Source organism: Panthera pardus, unplaced genomic scaffold, assembly GCF_024362965.1.
Source record: "Panthera pardus isolate Hobbes unplaced genomic scaffold, ASM2436296v1 HiC_scaffold_7, whole genome shotgun sequence".
Taxonomy (NCBI): Eukaryota; Metazoa; Chordata; class Mammalia; order Carnivora; family Felidae; genus Panthera; species Panthera pardus.
The window spans coordinates 8367374-8390799 of NW_026527002.1; the positions used below are offsets into that span (position 1 = coordinate 8367374).

Here is a 23426-nt window from a genome sequence, read left to right on the forward strand (position 1 = left end):
ACACTACAGAAGAAATACCTATGACTTGGGAGTTGGAGTGAAATGATTTGCCCATAGTCATCTAATTGGTACGGGAGGGAGCCACGATTTCAACTTAGGCAATGTAATTGCAGAACCCACAAGCTAAATGTCTCGTGACATTGCCTCCTCAGTAGCTGCTGCTGATACCTACTAATAATAACTGAAATGTGTTTACTATCAAACGTGTTTTTTCCAATGATCTAGTGAGAGTTGAAGAGGTGAAGTGATTTGCCCAAGTTCCCCTGGCTTGTATGTTGAAGAATAGATTTTCAGATTCAATCTGATTTCCAAAAAAGAGAAATTGAATCCCGAGTCTACGACTCCCCCTTCCTGTGAAGGATCTCACAAATTAAACTGTATGTCTAGATTATTCTCTAGAACGAGGGCCTCAGACTTTGTCTTTTTATTTGTATTTTATTTATTTTTTTTAATGTTTATTTTATTTTTTTGAGAAAGAGAGAGAGAGGGCACAAGCAGGGGAGGAGCAGAGAGAGAGAGAGAGAGACACAGAATCCGAAGCAGGCTCCAGGCTCTGGACCATCAGATGCCCGATGGCGGGCTTGAAACCACGAACCGTGAGATCATGACCTGAGGTGAGATCAGGAGTCAGATGCTTCACCTTAACCGACTGAGCCACCCAGGGGCCCCGGGGAGGTTTTTATTAAGTGTCCAGACCTAAGACCTGGAGATTCAAGGAATTACATGCTTGTTTGTCTTGAAGATGTTTTCATGAGAAAATCCCGCAAGGGGATGTGTGATAGCAGGTTCTGCTGGACCCGAGGCTTCGGGAGGGAGTGGTCCCTGCACAGAGCAGGGGGATCTCCAGAAGCACAGAAGCTCTCATCTAGCCTTGGCAGGGACTGGGGATTAAACCAAGAGGAGCTGGAGAAGGCTCACTGCAGAGCTAGTGGGAGGCACGATGCCTGTGTGTTTTGTTCTCTCACATGCTAAGATGGGAGGGATCATCACCATGTCGGGTGAAAGGGGCTATCCTCATTATTGCCAAGAGCAGTAACGAAGGGAATCGCCTTCCCTCACGGAGTTCCCCTTAACTTTATCTTCTGTTCGCAGACAAATCCCGACAAGAAGACGATGTTGAGCATCTCCCTAAGTGAATTGGCTTTTTTCCTTTGACACGTTAGCGTGAATTCAGATCAGGCGTCAGGTGCTGTCGTTCAATGGCTTGCCAACCTTCCACATTTCCGGAGGCACGCTGAAGGGGACAGAAGTAGCCCTCTCCTCTTCTGCCATTGCCAGAAAGAAAACACCGCGGTGGTTGCATCTGAAGAGTTGCTTGCGATTGTATTCACCGGGTCCACTTTAGAGAGGGACCCACCTCAAGGAGGCAGGGCGTGTGCATATTGGACCCCAGCCCCGGGGGCTGGAATGACTCCAACGCTTCAAAAGATGTCCTCGGACGTGACTTACCTAGGCTGCCATGCAGTCCCAGAGGCACGGGCAGGGCTGAAACGTGTGAATCAATGCCACAAGTCAAGTATGGCCTTGGCTTCAGCAAAAGCTCCAGAGGCCAGCCTGGTCCGGACTGACTAGAAGCGTTTCACGGACGAGGGTGTATGGCAGTGAGACACCATTCTGTGTCGCCTTTGGCAAATCATTCAGCCAGTCTGGTCTTTAGTGTCCTCACATACTCAATAAAAAGTTGGACTGGCTGTTCATCACCCCTTCCCTTGACACTGACGTGCTCTGATGTCTAGTCTAGATTTGTAGACCATGCGTTCAGAGCCATTGATCGAGTACCCTGAAAAAGTGACCGTACTTCCCAAGCTGTTGAAAATATTAAAGGAAGAAAAGTTGCTGCTAGAATTCCGTTTCAGAGGTATTTCATTACCGCATCTGTCATTCATCCGTGGCTGGTCAGAGCCACGGTCAATGGTTTTGCTGAGTCGTTTACTATCTCCTTCTATAATTCCCAGTCTCATCACCTAATTTTCCTCGACCAGCTTGTGTGAGAGGGAGTCTTACTCTGCTATCCTCTGCCTCCAAGCCCTGAAATAAACCTCCGACGTTCGCGATCATCTTTCATTCTGTTGCCCTTCACAATGTTTCTGCTCCAGATTTTCTGATTATTTCTGTTTTTCCTGGCTATAGAATCATAGAACTACAGTCTTTCAGAACTAAAAGTGATTTTAGAAATTACTTAATCCTTTGTTTTACTTCATTGAAATTTGAGAACGGGAAAAATTACACGATTTGCCAAAGGCCTGCAGCTGCTTAGTGGCAGAGTTATGTGAGACCCTCCAGGCTCTGGCTCACGCGGAGGGCAGATCCCAATCTGATCTGATTGGGGAAATTAAGGCACAGCTGCGTGGCTTCAGCGATGCCCAGGTGGAGAGCCACAGGGTAAGGCAGAATTTGGGCAACCCACTAGAGACGGGGTGGAGGCGGGGGGGGTAAAATTAGAGTTGAGGGCATTTAGCAGAAGGTGAGCTCTAGGGATGAGCAAGAGTAGGAGGGAGTTTACTGATGGTAAACCAAGTTTGATGTCTTCGAATGCTAAATATTTGGCCGGGCGCTTCATTATGGATTTTGCCCAAATCTCTACTTTGGTGAGTTTTGTTTGTTGGCTTGGTTTTGGTGAACACGCACAACCTCGCTGAAGGTGCGGCACACGAAAGGCACACGTTGGCTGCTCTGGTGGGAGAACGGATGGGGAGGGGCAGGTGGAGGCGGGGAGCCCAATCTCCAGTCGAGAGGTGATAGAGGCTTGGGTGGGGGCTTGGCACAACCACAGAGAGGGTACAAAAAGCGCATGACAGCAAGAACGTGGGAGGAACCTTGTAGACATGGGAACACCCGCAGGATAGGGACGTGGGTTGTGGGCGATCTTTTCTTTTTAAATCTTCCTTTTATTTTCTTGGTACATGTTGTTTTATTAAGAAAAGAATGAAGCCAAAATGCCTTTGCTGGAACTGAGTCTGGAATGACTTTCTGGCTACTTTTTTCGTTTTTGTTTTTTGTTTTAATATTTTTTTAATGTTTATTTCTGAGAGAGAGAGAGAGAGAGAGCAGGGGAGGGGCAGAGAGAGAGGGAGACACAGAATCCAAAGCAGGCTCCAGGCTCTGAGCCCGATGTGGGGTTTGAACCCACGAACCGTGAGATTATGACCTGAGCCGAAGTCAGATGCCTAACCGACTGAGCCACCCAGGTGTCCCTACTTTTTTTGTTTTTTAATGGATTACCTTTCCTTTGAAACAATTTCAAATTTATAGAAAAGTTGCAGATACAGTGCAAGGGACTTTGATATCCTCTTCACTCAGATCTGCCAATTGTTCACATTTGCTATGTTTGCACTTTGGCTTTCTTATGTTTATTTTACACGCATAACAATTATATATTCTTTCTGAGTCACTTGAGAGTTCATTGCCCTTTACTAAATGTTTTAAGTGTACATTTCCTAAGAACAGGACATCCACTTATACAGCCATGTACAGTTCCCCAAATCAGGAAACTTTACATCAGCACATCATTAATATCCAATCTATAGGCCTTGTGTGAATTTTACATTTTTGTCCCAGGACTGTCCTGTATAGCAATTTTTTTTCCTTCGTGGTTCGAGATCCAATCTGGGATCTCATGTTGCATTTAGTTTTCACGTCTCTCTGATTTTTCCTCCTTTTTTTTTTTTTTTTGCCTTCCATGAGTAGCATTTTTGAAGAGTCCAGCCCAATCCATAGTTTCCTCATGACTGGATTCAGGTTATGCTTTTTGCAAGGAGTCCCATCTAAGAATAATTACAGCCTTCTCAGTGCATTGTATTAGGAGACACATTGAGTGGTTTGTTACTATTGCTGAAAAAGTTAATTACTGGTGATATTAACTTTGGGGTAAGAACACATATTTCAAATCGTGGATTTTTTTTTTTTTTTTTGTCTTCAGCTCAGTGTAGTGTCATTATTAAAAATGACTTGGGAAATATTTCTTACATTGACATAAACTCACATTAAATCATACGAAAGTTAGACATGCCTACAGAAACAGGGGATATGAACATGCTGTAGCACCAGACTGAGCTCTATCACAATAAAAATTCATATTAGGGGAAAATTTCAGGTGTAAGGGAATGTTGGCCTGAGCGGGAGCAATGGTTTTAGCTTCTGCATGTGTACAGTTTCCAGGGAACCGTTTGGGATGCTTGTATTTTTCACATCTGTGGGCTAAAGCCAAGCACCAAATGTAAATTATACCATTTGGGGGACATTATCTATACCCGTGAACTTGTCCTTGAATAACTTCCTTGGTCCCAATTAAACACGAACAGATTTAGAATAATGGTCCTACAGTATTTTGATCTGTGACAGAGACGGATCGCTGCACTGTTATTCCTAATTGTGGCTATGAAGGAAAAGGACCCATTTCTCTAGATCAACAATGAAAATTCATAAGGATTTTGGGCTTGGGGATGAAATGTGCTTTATTCGCAGGAATCCACTTAGAAGCTCCCCAGTATCTGAAAATTGGTTTGCAAAGATGTTGATGGAATAGTGTTTGACTTTTCTTTCGAACCGCTCTTGGCAGAATGTGATTTACCTTCACCGGTGGTGCTGTTAAGCACGGCAAACGTTGGTTTGTTTTAATAAAAGTTTATCCATAGCTGAAGTACTATGGTTTTGGAAAGAACAGCTAACAGGCCTGCTGCAGAGCAAACTCTGCATTTTTTTGCTTTGGGTGTAGACTGATTCTCTTTTGAGTAAATCCGATTTACCAGTCATTCTATATTCCCAAGAAGAGCACGAAGAAAAGGTAGAGGGAGGGAAAGTGGATGGAAATAGGACTTTAGGAACACTGGCCCTCAGGACTTAGATGGTGCATTACGGACAGTCTGGCTGGGACACCTCGGATTTCCACCGCTGTGAACCCAACTCTTTGGAACGTCATGTACAGCTCAGCAGGATGAAAACTGCAATGCTGCAGGGTGAAAATGGCAACGGCTCTATGCTGCCATCTGGTGGTCTATTGCTGCACTGCCTCCCTCAGTGAGTCCTAGCCTCCACTGCTCGTGGGCCCTTGGCTGGCCCACCCACTAACGCGTAAAAGTCGAGAAATTTGGCCGGTTTGTCCATTATGTGCCTCAGGAACTTCTCTATTCTTCTGGCGTTCTTTTCTCTTCCCCCTTTAGATACCTTGGTGCCCGTTATACTGTCTCTCCTTTTCCCATCAATCCAAGAACAACAACAACAACAACAACAACTTTTATGAGTCCTTCCTAGCTACCGGCCTCACTAAGTGCTTTGTAAATACTATTTTATTTAATTGTGGAAAAAACCACATGAGGTAGAGAGAATTACTATTCCATTTTACAGATGAGGAAACGTAATAATGGCTGAGCTCGTGTTGGATCATTGGCCTGTGTGTCTAGAGCTTGAACCTTAATCACCGCGTTGCCTTCACACTTGTGCGTGAAATCGAATAAAATGTTACCTATCCCGTGGACATTTTGTTTGGTCTTATTTCTAATTGCAGAATGAAAGATTCATCTCTTACGGAAATGGGTCAAGCATTAGTGAGCGGGTTGCAAAAATGTTTGGGGGAGGTAAGGAGGACTTAACTTGTGTCCCTTAAATTTGTCAACCATGTTTCTGAGGTGACTGATCCACCTGGAGAAAATGGAGTGACTTAATGATTGTGGACGTCAAATGAGATAATGCATATGAATTGAATTTGAATATTCTACACCAACACTTATTATTCTTATGTTATAATGTTGGATAGATTCCTAATTACTATTACACGTGACCAAAACAACGCATTTAGTGAAGGGGCAAATATTTATTTTGTGGTGCATTTGAGTTGAGTACAACTTCTTTAATTTAGAGGATAAAAACTCTGATTTAAAGGCAAGATTATTTTTTTAGGATATGCAATAAATATCACATATTTTGTAGTTTTGTTTGTTTGTTTTAGTATAGACTTTAACCAAAAATAATCGTCAACCAACCAGCCTTCATCCAGCCCTTTAAGTTCAGATTCTTCGTACATTTAAGAATATGACATTGTCCTAGTCACCATTTTTCCGAGAATTTCCATCTGGGCTGGTTTTTAAACAGACAAAATATCGATAATTAAAATATAGACTTTAATATTTCACATTATATTAAGTACATGAAATATTTCACATTTTATAATGAAAATGTAGACCTTAAGTTTGTGCAAATAATGTAGGTATCTCATAAATATTTCCTTCCCACCTAAGCTCTGAGCACTGGTGTTCCCGAACTCCTATTTCCATCCACTTTGGATTTGTGAGGATCACAGAGTGGGAACCTGAGCTGTATACAACCTGTAGACTCAGCCTTGTTTGGAGATGTCTGGAAGACCGACCAGAGATTAAGTAACATGAGATGCTAGGGAGGACGTCAGAATGAGTTTTCTGGAAGAGGCCTGGTACACATACAAGATACTTTCAAGCTTTAGAATAAGAAATTCTACATATAGAATATATATATATATATATATATATATATATATATATATATATAAAGTGAGAAATTGCTCAGTAAGGTATTGCTTGGGATGTTCCCTAGTGTGCTATCCCCCATGCCTAGGGTTATGACGAACGGAGACTGTGACAAACACATACAAGCCGCAGCCTCTACTTCTGTCTGTGAGTGTGGCCAGCGGGACTGTGTGGGACCCACGTCAGTGCCGGGCACTGACGAGAGTGGAGGACACGGTCTTCGCTTGGACAAACTGGTGAGAGCACGTTGGGAAATGGAAGGAACCAAGCAAAGGCGCTGAACCAGGTACCATAGTTTGGGTCCTCTAAAAGCCATGCCCAGCGTTCTCTCCCTTCCTCTACTACGTGGGTTGGAAAGCTAAGCGCTCGTCCCTTGCAGAAAGAGCTTCCCATGTGAGCTAGTTCTGAATAATGAGATGTTAGCGGAAGCTAACCATTATACCATTTGGGGGGCATTATCTATACCTGCGAACTTGTCCTTGAAGGTTGAGCTACCAGGAAAGCTTTTGAAAAAGACAATTTGAGCTGGAATGCTTCCTCAGGCCTCTGCCATTCTTCCTCCTTTATCCTTCCTGGATGGAACCAGCCTGGACCGCTTACAGCTAGATGTTTTTGTTTTTGCTTTTGTTTTTGAAACCTCTGTATGGAAGGAATCTCCTATTTGCCGCTGGATGCATTCCTAACTTGATAAAAGCTCCAGGAAGCACCAACGTGGTGTTTGTTAGTAGCTATTTGGGCCAGCCTGCTAGGGAGAGAGGGAGCCAGGGTTTGGGGGGGGGCGGGCAGTGGCAGAAAAGGTGGGGTGAGGGAGGAGCTGGCGGATGCCGAGGGTACATAAACCCTGGCGGGTAAGTGCTGGAGCGAAGTTCCAGAATTTCTGCAAGCAGGGTGGGGGGCTGGGCCAGAGACCTACACTTTGGGTTTCTTCGTTGTGTTCTTTCTGTGTTCGTTAGCTGGTGTCGTCGGAGGAAACTTGGGTCGCGAATGTATCCGTGTTCGTGGTTTTGGATTTCACTGTATCACTTTGCGGATCTTTTACAAGCATCCCCAAGGTGCTTAACAGCTCACTGGCTCAAGGTTTCACAAATTTTTCTGTTAAGGGACAGAGAGTAAATATTTTACACTCTGCAGGCTGTTCGGTCTCTGTCGCAACTACTCAATGTTCCATCGCTGCTTGACAGTGGTCATCGACCGTATATAAACGGAGGCGTACAGCTCTGTTCCAATAAAACTTTATTTACAAAAACAGGCGGTAGGCTGGATTTGACCCGAGAGCTATAGTTGGCCAAACCTTTGCTCCAGATCCTAGAGTGGCAGAAAAGATAACAGTTTTCTCTTAAGTTAGGTTTATATGTCACTTTAAATTATTTTCACACTGTTAATTTGTACGACAAATTTCATTTGTTTTGATAAGATGTTTCTCAGGATTTCCCCCATAAAAGTTGGGTGACGTTGAGTAGGTGTTCTGGACCAGTTGTCTTTCTGGTGCATAAGACTTTCATAGCAAGCAGTGTTTCCGGAAGTGTGCTTTCCAGGACATTAGTTCTATTGGATACCCAAAATACTACTACTACTAAATAAGGTTAGATTTAAATACATTTGGAAACTCCGAATTTAAAAAGTTAAACCAATTTCTCGCTCTCATATGCTACATCTACCCAGTCACCCAAGCTGGAAATCTGCAGATTATTTCGTTATTTATTACTTTCCTGTATCAAATCTACCCTCAAGCCCTACTGATGTTGCTTCCTAAATATTTTTCCATTTTGTCTCTCTCTCTATCCTTTTCCCCCCGATATTTTATTTCAGGTTCTGGCAGCTCTTTCGTATTCATCCGTCCCAGTCCCAAAACCCACCTGCCAGAATCCTGTGTCAGAATGCAAATCCAACCGTGTCACTGTCCTGCTTAGAAACCCATTAACGACCCCTCGTAAAGACTGGCCAGGGCAATGCTTCCCAGCTCGTGTTCACTGTGGTGTTAGATGCGCTACAAGAAAAATTTTGCACGAAGCCTTACATGAATCAATTTAAACAGAGTTCTTTACCCCTCAGAGCTCTTAACATAAAATGAACATTTTTGACCTTCAGAAGGGATTCGGGGCACAGAGATTCCCAAATCCAACTGAACGGTCAGCATTCTTTATTCACAGGGACCCTGGGGATGATTAGTTTTCCTATCGAGCCTTTTGAGAAACACTTCCCCATAGATATTGCAAAGAATTCAAATCAGTGGGGATTTGCTCGACTCTACATCCCCAGTGTAAGAATGAGTTTCTCTCTGATGCTGCCCACAACGATTTTTTCTTGGGTAGATTGTCTCTTATCCCCTTGCGATGGAGGCTCAGCATGTGGGGAAAAGTTGGGTCTGAGAGTCAAAGAAATTGCCCTTGGAATTTCAACTCCTCGCTGGATGTCGGAGTTTGGGTACGTGTCCTCAGTTTCTCTGAGTCCTTTTTTCCTTCTCCTTCAGCTTGAAATAAAACCCACCTCATATGAACATTCTCATTAAATGATACACCATTTGTGAGGTACAAAGGTCAGGGGCGAGAATTTGGAAACTGATCGATAAATGCTCTGGCTACTTGTGTTTGAACTGCTGGGGGGGGGGGGGGGTCACGGCAGAAATGCCACCGAATCAGCTGCGTTTGGTTCAGCCTCCAATCTGAATAACTGAGTCGCCCGTGTACAAGGAAGGGTCTTGAGAAAATGTGTTGTGCAACTAACAGAGCATTGTCCGCACCGCGCCCTGAGGAACCGAAAAGCAGGTTTCTGGTGGCCCTTTCTTCAACGGCCGTCAGATGATTTCCTCTGCTGTACCGTGTGCTCAGCAATGCCAGAGACACCCTCTTGCAAAGGCTCCAACGACGCACTTGGCCGAGCGTGTTTTGCCTTTTGTATTAAATCATGTGAACACACCTGGTCCTTGCCTGCTGACAAAAAATCCTTCCTGTCCCCTCCATTCATTAACAACGCAAGTGGTAGTGTTTTCGCTTGTTAATGAATAACTGCCTGGACTTTGGGGCTGTGCTATCCACTAATTTGTGTGTGTGTGTGTGTGTGTGTGTGTGTGTGTGTGTGTTTAAATCTTGATTAAGGATAATTAGGAAGAAACATGACAGATTTTAAGGAAAACATGAACAAAAGGTGATGTATTTAAAAACGGGCATGGAAGGCATCTGGGTGGCTCAGTCGGTTAAGCATCTGACTTGGGCTCAGGTCATGATCTCGCAGTTAGTGAGTTCGAGCCCCACGTCGGGCTCTGTGCTGACAGCTCAGAGCCTGGAGCCTGTTTCGGATTCTGTGTCTCCTTCTTTCTCTGCCTTTCCCCTGCTCACACTCTGTCTCTTTCTTTCTCTCAAAAATAAATAAAAGACATTAAAAAAAATGGGCATGGAATATTTATTGAGGAGATCTAAAGTTTCCCTAAATATGAATCTGTTTAAAATGATCTAGAAAAGGGCACCTGGGTGGCGCAGTCGGTTAAGCGTCCGACTTCAGCTCAGGTCATGATCTCGCGGTTTGTGAGTTCGAGCCCCGCGTCGGGCTCTGTGCTGACAGCTCAGAGCCTGCTTCAGATTCTGTGTTTCCCTCTCCCTCTGCCCCTCCCCTGCTCACGCTCTGACTCTCTCTGTCTTTCAATAATAAATAAGCATTAAAAAAACATTTAAAATGATCTAGAAAAAAACTTGATAAAACATGTGATGGATAGAACAAGAAATTAGGTGGGACAATTTCTAGGAAGAATTTAGAAACGAGAACTCTCTGAAGCTTTCACTTCTCTGTTATGCTCCATTTTCTCAGTAGATGGCACCCTTCTACCTTCAAACTTTTATTTACACTAAGGTGTAAAGGGCTGACAGTCCACTACAATAGTAACTAAATCCTCTTTGGGTCTTTCCTAATTGCATACACACAGTCCCGAGGCACCCCAGTACCTTGCACATAGGATTGCCTGGTTAAGCCAATATTTTAAATACAGTAAAGACATTTATTCCCATACTTTAATACATTTGCAAAATTCAATTCTTTTGCTCATCACTTGGCAATTCACAGCTACAGTCTCAAATATTGTCTTCTTTCCAGTATTTTAACATCGCCTTAGGACTCTTTTTCCAGGAAGGTGGCCCATCCACTACTTTATCAAGAATAGCAAGCCGTTCCTTTTGTCGTTCACTCATTTACTCACTGAACAATTCTTTGTCCACAACCGACTACGTGCCACACGCTGCTAAGCTCACGGGATGCCAACAACGATGCATGAATTATGCTCTTTGCCTTTAAAGAACTCAAACTTGGGGCACCTGGGTGGCTCAGTCAGTTGAGCGTCTGACTTCGGCTCAGGTCATGATCTCGCGGTCCGTGGGTTTGAGCCCATGTCGGGCTCTGTGCTGACAGCTAGGAGCCTGGAGCCTGCTTCGGATTCTGTGTCTCCCTCTCTCTCTCTGCCCCTCTCCCACTCATGCTTTGTCTCTCTTTCTCTCTCAAAAATAAGTAAACATTAAAAAAATTAAAAAAAAAAAAGAACTCAAACTTATTTGGAAGAGACAGAGAGAAATGATTATATTGTGTGTACAATTATACTTTTTTAAACATATTGTTTTATCGTTTATTTTTATATTTGAGAGACAGAGACAGAGTGCAGGCGGGGAAGGAGCAGAGAGAGACAGACACAGAATGTGAAGCAGGCTCCAGGCTCTGAGCTGTCAGCACAGAGCCCGAGGCGGGGCTTGAACTTACGAACCGTGAGATCAGCCACCCAGGCGCCCCCGCAATCATGCTTATTACAGTCTGACAGAAATGCCCTTGGTGTTACAGGACTCCAGAGAAAGTGGCCCAAACCCAGTCTGTGGGAGGGAGTGTGGGAGAGCTCCCTGGGATTAGTACCATTATCTTAGCCAAGTCTTAAGGGGCACTGGCTCGGCAAATATCCAGGCAGAGCTACATTCCAGGTAGAGGGAGTTATGAGCAAAGGAAAGGAGGTGAGGTCCACCACAGACGTGTCTTTGCTTTTCAGAGCTGCTCAGCCTTAAATCCTGCCTGCAGCTCACCATCCTGGCTGCCCAAGGGATTCACCTGGGGCATTCCAAATACCGGTTTCTGGACTTCATTCCCAGATAGCTTTCCTCCATTCGTCTGGAGACGCCTGGGTACGCTGTTGAAAAAAAGAAATGTCCTAGATGATTCTAATAAGCATCTGAGATTGGGAAACACTGTTTTTGCTTGGTGAGTCCATGAGTAATGAGAAACGAGCTTGGGTGGGAGACAGAAGTGTTCATAGTTTGCACTTGGGAAGCCTGACAAGTAGGTGGATCCTGGGCCCCCTTCCAGAAAATTCAAGTGTCCAAAACGCATGTGATAACCGTGGTCAGGAAGTCACATTTGAGAAACACCAGGACAACTTTGAGAGTCGTGCGACGGTGTTTGTCCTTTGTCCATGCGGTGCCGCTAATCAAGGGTTATTTTGTTTTGCTTTGTTCTGCTTCGCTTATTTGTTTGTTAGTTTGTTGGTTGGTTGCTAGGGACTGAGATGGGTTTGAAATTGCTTTGGAGAGGAGCCAGCCGAGTGGTCCTGTGGGAAGAAGAGATCATTGAGAACATTCTCATACGACTCCAGGTGAACGGAGGGGAGCCTGACTTAGGGTGGTGGCAGCTAAGGACGAGGGTGTGGGCATTGTGGGGAACAGTGGGGTTTCCAGAGGCACTTAGAACACTCAACTGTCAGGGAGTAGAGATTAGCTGGGGGTAAACGAGAAGGACAGGCCTAGATTAAGATCTTCAGGACTGTTAAGTATTAAAAACAATTATGCTGTCTCACTGTACAGAATTTTAAAAAATCCTTAATAAACATATAACGAGCACGAGAAAATTCAGCAAAGTACAGCTTTTCAGATTTTTCCTACAGTGAGGCTTTTCGTTTTGTGCAATTTCAAATATTGAATTCTTGGGCCGCCTGCGTGGCTCAGTCTGTTAAACTTCTGACTCTTGATTTCAGGTCAGATCACGATCTCATCGTCCGTGAGTTCGAGCCCTGCATTGGGCTCTGCGCTGTGAGCGCAGAGCCTACTTGGGAATCTCTCTCTCCTTCTCTCTCTGCCCCTTCCCTGCTTGCGCACTCTCTCTCCCTCAAAATAAATAGATGAACTTAAAAAAAAACCCAAATATTGACTTCTTTCCAAAAAAATTTTTTTCTGGTTTCCTTCAGTTGTTGATATCTTGAATGCTTAACAGATCTGATTATTGGGAAACTCAGTATTACTGAGGGAGAATCGAGGTTAATTCCAGGGTGGTTCCACCTACACACCCACAGTATTCTGCCATTGCAGGGGAGGAAGGTCCCGTGTATTTGCAGGGAGAGATTGGTGTAGACATCGTCAGGCTTTTGTATTTGCAAGTTTAGGGGCAAGAGTTGGACCTCGGACGCCCGTTTGGAAGCCGTGGGCCTGTTTGCGGTTGCTAGACAAGTAAGAGGCGATGGTGATTTTTGTTTCATGAATTAGACTTGCCTAACCAAGGAAGGTACCAAGAGTGAAGACTGCAGTCGTACAAGAAAAAAAACCCCTGGGGAGCCGCCGCGTTTCAGAGGTGGTGAAGAAGGGCGTGAAGAAGAACAAAAAGAAAGGTGAGTGACGCGGAAGGAAGTTCTTCCCAAGGAGGCCAGTTGTCAGTAAGAGACTGAAAAGAAAAAAACAAGTTCTCTGATGGCAGTGTTATGAAGGAATATAGGAGGATGGAATGGGAGGAACTTGCTGAAGCAGGGGCCAAGGATGGAAGCAAGGGTGAGCCAGGGACAGCGGATTGCAGTCAGAAAGCGATCTTGAAATTTACCACATCAGGGATGAGGCAACCTGGCGGCTAAACGTGTCAGTCAGCTTGGCATGCTATGGAACATGCACCGTAGAGGGGTGGCGTAAACAACTGAAATTTATTTCTCACAGTTCTGGAGGCTGGGGAGTCAAGGTCAAAGGGCCGGCAGATCCTGCGTCTTGTCTCATGAGGAAGCCCTTCCTGGTTCTTGTTTTATCCTCCTGGGGCAGGAAAAGAGAGAGAGAGAGAGAGAGAGAGAGAGGGAGGGAAGGAGTGAGGGAGAGAGGGGGGGAACAGGAAGGGGAGGGGTAGAGAGGGGAGAGAGGGAGAGGGAGGGGGGAGCTTGAGGGAGGGAAATGGGGAAGAAGGGCAAGAGCTCTCGTCCTCTTATTACAAGCCTCTGTCACGGGGGCTCCACCCTCAAGACCGACTTACCTCCTAGAGGCCCCACCTCTAAATACTATTACATTGGGGTTTAAGATTTAAGTGTGTGAACTTGGGAAGAACTCAAGCGTATGTCCAAATGGCCTGCCAACACCACCGCTCATTAAGCTCTGTGGCCCGAGCCCTTCCTTTACTCTGGGTCACGTAAAACTCCCGGCCTTCCACAGCATTCGGTGAATGGGTTGGTTGCTAAAACCGTGCAAGGCAGTGAGGGAAGCTATGGGAAAGAGCTAAGTGAGGGCGTGGGCAAGTAAAGCTACCTTGCCTGGATCCACATTGGTTGGAGGGGGCACCCTGGTGCTTGTCTTGGAACACTGCCTCGTCTTGCTTGAATTCGGAATCAAACAAACACAGGCCCTGAGGTGGGTGATTGTCTCCAACCAGTCAGGTGAGGAGGAGTCTGGGGAGAAGGTGACAGGAGCCAGCTGTTAGCAGCTGGGATGGTGTAGGGGGTAAGGGAGATCTGAGCGGGCACCGAGAGCATCTGTGACATTCTCATTACAATTTGAAAGACACAGGAAAGAGAAGGCAAGCACACAAAAAAATCACCCTCAGTCACATTACCCGTCGAGGCAACACCTGAGGGGATTTCAGGACATGTCTATAAGGTCCTCTCCAAATGGTTTTAAACTGTTTAAAATTTTATTTTGTGTAGTTTGGATTGTACACAATTTGTTATACTATTTTTGAAAGCCTTGTGTCAGTTATTAGGTACTTCTTACTTGTCATCGTAAGAGTCTTAGAAACTTTTTTTTTTTTTTTTTTTGAGAGAGAGAGAGAGAGAGAGAGAGAGAGAGAAAACGCAAATACAAGCAGGGGAGGGGCAGTGGAAGAATCTTAAGCAGTCTTCACACCCAGCACGGAGCCCGACTTGGGGCTCGATCTCATGACTGTGAGATCATGACCTGAGCCAAAACCAGGAGTCAGACACTTAACGGACTGAGCCACCCAGGCCCCACTACAAATGTAATTTTTAATGCAATACATTTAAACAATTCTCACTACAATGAAAAATTAAATTTAAGGGCAAGTATCAAGCTCTGATTTCATATGATATTTTCAAAACTGAGGGTCTGGATAGTGCTCGTTATAAGCGTCCAGGTTTGTTTTTTTTTTCTTTTTGTTTTTGTTTTTTGTTTTTCTTTTATACTTATTATATTTGAAACTTCCTTTTTTCTTTTTCTTTTTTATTATTTTTTTAATATGAAATTTACTGTCAAATCGGTTTCCAGACAACACCCAGTGCTCATCCCCACAGGTGCCCTCCTCGATGCCCATCACCCACTCTCCCCTCCCTCCCACCCCCCATCAACCCTCAGTTTATTCTCAGTTTTTTTTTTTTAATTTTTTTTTTTTAACGTTTATTTATTTTTGAGACAGAGAGAGACAGAGCATGAACGGGGGAGGGGCAGAGAGAGAGGGAAGCACAGAATCGGAAGGAGGCTCCAGGCTCTGAGCCATCAGCCCAGAACCTGACGCGGGGCTGGAACTCACGGACCGCGAGATAGTGACAGAGCCGAAGTAGGACGCTCAACCGACTGAGCCACCCAGGCGCCCCTTATTCTCAGTTTTTAAGAGTCTCTTATGGTTTGCCTCCTTCCCTCTCTGCCTCCAGGTTGTAAGCCTCCAGGTTGATAACTGTCACCGATCAGGTGTGGGCAGACAACATGGATGGTGCCTTGGTGACTGTGTAAATGCAGGACATGGCGGGTGTGTGTAAAGGCAGGACATGGTGAGTGATGAGTCCATAATGACTGCAAAGGGACCACATTCGCAGACACTGTTCTAGCAGGAGCCAAAAATGTGAATGTTTACATACGATGGCAGATAACACAGATAGTTATCTTGGCGGCGGGGCCAAGAGGAGAGGTACATGCCCAAGGCGGGCTGTTGCCAAAGCACGTTGCCATGCAATACCTTCTGATTACTTTGTCTTACAATCCAGAATTTTCACATGCATGTAAAATCTGAGTGTTGAAGACTGGCCCATTTTCTTCAGACCCAATTTAGGCATCAGCAATGGGTTCTTCCAATCCATGAGCATGGGATGTTTTTCCATTTCTTTGTGTCTTCTTCAATTTCTTTCACGAGCTCTCTAGAGTTTTCAGTGTACAGATCTTTTACCTCTTTGGCTACGTTTATTGCCAGGTGTCTTAGGGTTTTTGGTGCAATTGTAAATGGGATCAATTCCTTCGTATCTCTTTCTGCTGCTTCATTATTGGTGTATAGAAACGCGACCGATTTCCGTACGCTGATTTTTATATCCTGCGACTTGGCTGCATTCGTGTATCATACGTAAGAGAAGAGTCACTGGGTTCGACTCTTGAAACCAAGATTACACGGTGTGTTAACTAACTTGAATTTAAACTTAAAAAAATCAGCAGTGAGTGATGGCTTTCTATTTGTAACGTTTGCACTAAATTTTGTGCAATTTGGGAGTAGTCAGAGACACAATGCTGTTCCCAAACTCAGAGGCCTCAGCTGACACATTACTTTTGACACATTAAGTGATAAAATTGCACCACAACAATCTCTGCCACCCTGATCTCTAAGTCTCACACCTCCTTTCTGAATTTCAAATCTTTCTCCGTGTACTTTCCACCCTCACCCCAGCTTCCAATAAGCCTCATGGCCTGGCCATGCTACTTGCCTTGGGAGCCTCGACAAGGAACATCTCTGTTAGAAAGGCAGCCTCTTTGGCAAATCCCAAGCCCGATTTGTTTTTTCTAGGGCAAAAAAAAAAAAGTAGATATTAAAATAAATACAATACAAAAGCCTCAGCTTCTAAACAAAGGTAATATGGGTGTAGAAGAAAGAAAGGGACTCTGTGTCATTTATAACACAGAATAAGGAAAAACAATGACAGAAACAAAGAGATTTAGAATTAATAAGTGAGTATTAGATGTGATATACGCTTCAGGATAATGGAAAACTTAAATGATGTGGCTACTATCCTAGAAAGAGATACAATGGCAAAATTAATGCAAGCAGAAACAGAGAATCTGGATCAACCTATAAGAACTAAATATATGAAAATGCTGGTCGAAGACCCTCCCTCTCAACACCTGCAAGCCTGTGCAGTTGTATGAGTACAGCTTGTAGAATTTTCAAGGAGGAGATAATTCTGGTTTCATACAAGTTATATTAGAAAATTGAAAAAAAATTCATTTATGATCTTAGTTAAACTTTTGGAAAACGAGGAATGCAAGGGAACTTTCTTCACTTGATAAGTTGTATATACCAAAAGACTTATTGAACCTTATTGAACTTATCGAACACTTATTGAACCTTAAGTGTTTAAGTATATAAACTTTATACTTATTGAAGAAACTTTGTACACATTCTTTTAAAAAGGAATATAAAGTGGTTTTGTTTGTTATTATAAGGAAGGTTTTTATATTTATCTATTTAGACTCATTAGCCTTTTCTTTGAGGCATTAGATTTTTAGTCTTTTTTTTTTTAATTTTTTTTTTAAACATTTATTTATTTTCGAGACAGAGAGAGACAGAGCACGAACGGGGGAGGGGCAGAGAGAGAGGGAGACACAGAATCGGAAGCAGGCTCCAGGCTCTGGGCCATCAGCCCAGAGCCCGAAGCGGGGCTCGAACTCATGGACCGTGAGATCGTGACCTGAGCCAAAGTCGGACACTTAACCGACTGAGCCACCCAGGCGCCCCATTAGATTTTTAGTCTTAATTAGAATGGCCTTCCTTACTCCAAGGCTCTATTTGCATTTTCTCATGTTTTCCTTTTAGTACTTTTATGTATTTTTAATTAAATTTTCTCATGTTTTTCTTAGCGAATTGAGTTTGTGAATTGAATTGAATTTTCTCATATTTTTCTTCTAGTGCATTTACATCTTTTATTTATTTGGAGTTTAGTCTACTGTAGTGTATGGTATCCTGTTTTCCTGTTGTTCTAATTCCATTAATTAAGAAGCCCATCTTTCCACCACTCTGCTGGAGAGTGCTTTCTTATCCTGGGCCATTTAAAACTCCCAGGCTTCCCATCACTCAATAAACGGGTTCATTGCTCAATACCAAAATAAAATCCGGTTAGATTTTTAAATGAGGTTTTATACACTGGCTCTAAAAATTTCATGGAGGAATTAAGGTCTAAGTTCCATGAGAATCTAAGTCAACCTTAAGAAGAATGCATCAAGGACTTTTCTACCAGATACTAGGACAACTAGAGACATCAATTTTGCTGGTTTTTCTTCCTTTTCTGGTTGCAAGTATTTTGTATGATTCCATTTTGTCTCCTTTAAAGTTGAGGTTTAAACTGCTCTTCTCTTTTCTGATTTCCTAAGGTGGAAGCTCAGGTTATTGACTTGTGTTGTTAACTTCCCTTTAAGTGCTACTTTTGCCGCATGCCATGTATTTTGGCACATAAGCCAAACTTACGTTTTGGTAAGTTGTATTTTCATTTTCATTTAGAATAAAAATATTTTTAAGTTTCCCTTGAGACTTCTTTGACTTATGGATTATTTAGAAGTGTGTTGTTTAATTTTCAAATATTTGCGGACTTTGCAGATATTCTTTTATTGATTTCTAGTTTAATTCCACTTTGGTCAGAGTACATACTTTATATGTTTTCCATTCTTGTAAATTTGTTACAATGTATCTGATGGCCCAGTATGTCATCTCTCTTGGTGGATGTTGCAGATGAGCTTGAGGAGAATATATATATTCTGCTGTTGTTGGATGGTGTATTTCATAAATGTCAATTAGATCAGTTGATAGTGCTATCCAGATGATCTGTAGCCTTACTGATTTCCTACTTGCTTTATCTATGCACTTACTGTTGAAGGGATATTGAAGCCCTAAGTATAATAGTGGATTTGTCTATTTCTCCTTTCAGCTCTCTCAGTTTCTGACTTATGTAGTTTGATTCTCTGTTGTTAGATGCATACATATTTAAGATTGTTATGTCTTCAAAGAGAATTGACCCTTTGTCATTAGGTAATGCTTCTCTTTATCCCTGATAAACCTCCTTGTTCTGAAGTGTGCTTTTTATGAAATTTACATAGCTAGTCCAGCTTTCTTTTGATTAGTGTTGGTATGGTGTATCTTTCTCTAGTTCTTTACTTTTATCCTGTGTCTTTATATTTAAAGTGGATTTCTTGTAATATATAGTTGAATCTTTTTTTTAGTCCACCTTGTAAATTTTTGTCTTTTAATTGGTGCATTTACCAATCACATTTAAAGTGATTATTTATCTATGGGGCACCTGGATGGCTCAGTTGGTTAAGCGTCCGACTTCAGCTCAGGTCATGATCTCACAGTTTGTGGGTCCAAGTCCCGTCGTCGGGCTCTGTACTGACAGTTCAAAGCCTGGAGCCTGCTTCAGATTCTGTGTTACCCTCTCTCTCTGCCCCTCCCCTGCTTGTGCTCTCTCTAAAAAATAAATAAACATCAAAAAGTAAATAAAAGAAAGTGATTATTTATGTAGATTAATCAAGCATTTTCTACTTGTTGCACTTGTCCTTCGTTTCTTTCTTCCATCTTTTTCTGCCTTCTCTAGTTTAATTGAACATTTTATATAATTCTATTTTATCTCCTCATGGGGGTCAATTATACTTCTTAGAAAATTTTAATGGTTGCTCTAGAGTTTAGCTTATATAGTTTTGATTAATGTGAGCCCACTCTTTAAAAAAAAATTTTTTTAACGCTTATTTGTTTTTGAAGGAAAGAGAGTGAGTCGGGGGGTGGCGGGCAGAGAGAGGGAGACACAGAATCCGAAGCAGGCTCTAGGCTGAGCTGTCAGCACAGAGCCCAACGCGGGGCTCGAACCCACAAACTGCGAGATCATGACCTGAGCCAAAGTTGGACACTCGACCGGCTGAGGCACCCAGGTGCCCCAATGTGAGTCCACTCTTAAATAACACTACAGTTTTATGTGGCATGTGGCCCCTCCCCACTCTCTTGCTTTCTCTCCTCTTCTTTGATCTCCAGACTTGCCACTGGTTTGCCATAGCTTGCATGTCCTGGATTGCAGTTCCTTTGCTGTTGCCAAATAAACCCATTTGGCTGGTAAAATAACTGGCTGTTCTACCTTTAAGGTTGGCATTGCTTGGTGTCATAGAAGTGGGATCCAGAAAAGACCTCAACAGCTCCAAGGCTGGTGAGCAGACCCTTGTCAATACCCACTGAGGCCATTGAGCTCACTGTTTTGTCACTGACCATGGAGTTTGAGGTATGTTTTTTCCTGTATCCAAGCTCTACTCTCCTCGTGTTTTAAGCTCTCCAGGCTTTATTTAGGGATCTGTTCAAAGGCTTTGTCCTTTTTGTTTTCATGAAGGCTTTGTCCTTTCTGGTGAGTACTTTTTTGTTTTTGTGAGCTTCTGGTTATGAGTAATGGGATCCCAGTCCTCTGAATACTTTGAGGAGACTCCACCCTGCAGGGGTCCCAGTTGGTTTTAATGTTTAAAAACTATAGTGCCTCCTCATGGGCATTCTTAACTAAATGGTCCAGCTTAACTAAAGATAATTTAGATTTTCAATGGCCATTATGAGGAACTTTCTACCTTGCTAAACTTGTTTTTCTCAAAACTAAATTAGACAGCTGCATCTCCGAAATTGAAAAACAAGGAGAATAGGATACCTATTTTAATTGGCATGCAGGAGCCTCCAAAAGATTGCAAAATTTAGTAATACTGTCATTAAAAGATTCATTGCAAAAAACCAACAAAAAATTAAAGACCTAAAGGATAACACACAGAAGATTACAGAACTGACTAAAGGGGCTGTAATTCCCCTTTACCTTCTTTATTTGAGTACTCAGTCCAAAATTGTCTAAAATTGCCTTCCCATTCTGAAGAGACTATTAAACAGCTACCTTTTGAAAATAAGACCGCCCAATGTGATGGATAGTCCTCCTCAGGTATTTTTTACTCCTTGGTCAAAGGCCAAACTGGGAGCCATAGTTAAAGAATTTCTTGGGGCCCCTGGGTGGCTCAGTCGGTTAAGCAACTGACTTCGGCTCAGGTCATGATCTCACAGTTTTTGAGTTCGAGCCCCGCGTCAGGCTCTGTGCTGACAGCTCAGAGCCTGGAGCCTGCTTCCAATTCTGTGTCTCCCTCTCTCTCTCTCTGCTCCTCCCCTACTCACATGCTGTCTCTCTCTCAAAAATAAATAAAGATTAAAAATTAAAAAAAAAAAAGAATTTCTTAAACCAGGGAGGATTCTTGCAAGCTTTTGTAAATAGATTAACTTCTAAGCCCAGTCAAGAGAGGAAAATAAAATTTCACATTGTTCCTTCCTTTCCAAATCCAGATTGATTCGTTATTGATACTTTCTTTCCCAGAGTAGCTATTGCCTTCTTGTTGGCCTCATTTTACAAATTTGGCTTGACTTTCTGCCTGCCTGGGACATACAGTTTGGCTATCTTTGGGAGTGACTTTAGATCTTGTGAAGAGAATGCATTTTATACCCTCTTGGAAGATGTCTCTTGGGCCCATGGAATTATTTAATGCTGCCAGAAATAGGTACTGTCTGTCCCAGGTAAATCTGACAAGACATTTGAAAGGATTTAGTAACTTTGCTATCATAAATTTGACCAAATTGGAAGCTGGTATTCGGAGGCCAATAGAATTTTGTTGTTAGGCCTTCTCCTCTAAGCTAAATGTACTCAGAGGGAAAGAAAAACATTCTAACAGGTGAATGGTGGATGGGGGCACCAGGCCTTTGATATCATTTAGGTGGCAACTGAATTCTTCCATGAATTAAAAATGGGTATCTTTGTACAAATTTAGTCTTTGCAGGACCACAGGTGTGGCTCCGGAAACAATTCCAAGCCCACCAATCCTATTTACCAAACCCCAAGCCTCTCCTATTCATCCCAAAGGCTTGTACGTATTGGGCCGAGGGAACCAAAATCTTGCATTTTTTCCCCATGTGCCTTGTGCTGTCAAGATTCTACCCAGGGTCTTCTCCAAAATTCCGGAGTTCTCCAGAACTCTTACCTGGACCATCTCTTTGATATGCAAACTTTGCAATCTTTAAAAGACAGCAATTTTTATCAGAAGGAGAAGGAAAGAAGGAAAGTTATTTGAGTCGATTCAATTCCTTTTATAATTCGTGAGTGTTGTATTATCGTATCTAATTCATGGCAGACATTTTAAAATGGGAGGTATAACGTCTGTGTTTGCATCTGTCTGTACGTTCATGTGCGTCTCTGTGGAGGTGTAGATGTGTGGTATTTTTTACCTCCAGATGGTATTTTCAAAATTAATTTCTAAAAGAGATCTATTTAATTGGCTTAAAGAACACGAAACACTTAAATAAATTAAATTCTCAGAAATATAATAGAAACTTAATCCGAATGAATTTTAGGTTCATGTGATTTAGGGAAAAAATTCAGTATTAAAGCCACTTTAATCTTGTTGGTTTAATTAAGACAGTCATGCTTTTAGAGTTTTTAGCACTAAATATAATACTTTTATTCTACTCAGGCTTACTAAAGGTCAGATGAATTTGTGTTGTCTCTTAGAACTTTGTCAGCAAAAATGATAATTTAAGATGATGGTTAACTGTTTAATATCTCATATAATTTTCATGACGAATCTAAACATAATTATTAAAAATCCTTTATTAATAGATATAAGATAATAGTTTATAAATGAACTTTTCAGCAATATTCATGTCTACTTAAATAGTTTACCCCAATCTTTTTGGTAACTTAAAACCTTAGAGTTTTGCTAAGTTAAATCAGATGATAGATAGTCGTTAAAGATCTAGATCATTGCCAAATAACATAAAACTGAATCATTGATTATGAACACAGTTTTACGTACTTTTGGCTTCTTGTGACAGAGAAACTAAAACATATTCGGATGGGTTAGTGCTATACTGAAAAAGGCCTATGCATATCCTATAACCCTATTTTAATAAATGCGCCAATCTAAAGAAAGCTGATGTCATAGGAAGTTCACCATTGCTTACTTGTGAGTTTTCACTGGAAATTAAGGTTGGGTTCAAATGGTTAAGAATGCCAATAAGCGATGTGCCCTCAGTCACCTTTCCCACTCGTTGGCCTTGCTGGTTGGGGTGGCCTGAGCTGGGTGTCCTGCACCGTGATGCTTCAAAGCCTTGTTGAAAATGTTTGGGTCCCCACGAAACCCTACCATAGCCAAGTCTACTGGTAGATTTGGGTAGGAATGGGGTTGATGGGCTTCATCGTTTATGAAATCAGGAATGCTGATAAAGGAAGTAAAGCTCTGAAAGCTTTGAGTTCTCCACCTGCTCGTGGTCATCATTAACCAGCTTTACATCCGATGGGACATCAGGCTGGCTGCGAATCTCAGCGAGCCCTATTGGATGGGACCATGGAGCGTCGCTATACATCTGTAGATGTGTTGTTTCCTTTCTGGTGTGAATAAATGTACCTGTGAGGGGCAAAAAACATATGTATTTTAATAAATGTAATTAAGACTACTGGAAATAATAAGGGAAACATGCAAGGAAAGCAGGATGTGTGTTTTCTATAAGAGGAAGTATGGAGAATAGTGAGGCATTTTTATTGAGGGAAAAGAAAGTAATTTTGTTTGAAAGCAAGACCGTTTAGAGAGGAAGAACATAGGACAAAATCTGAATGTAAAAAACAAACAAACTAACAAACAAACAAGCAAACAACTTGTAGAAGGCTTGTGGAAAGGAAGCTTGAGAAAGAAATTTTATGCA

General features: G+C 42.5%; 1 pseudogene; it reads left to right on the top strand.

Moving 5' to 3' along the window:
* The first annotated feature begins 22822 nt into the window (after nucleotides 1-22822).
* Nucleotides 22823-23107, top strand: LOC128775267 (ATP synthase subunit ATP5MJ, mitochondrial-like; annotated as a pseudogene).
* Nucleotides 23108-23426: the final 319 nt, after the last annotated feature.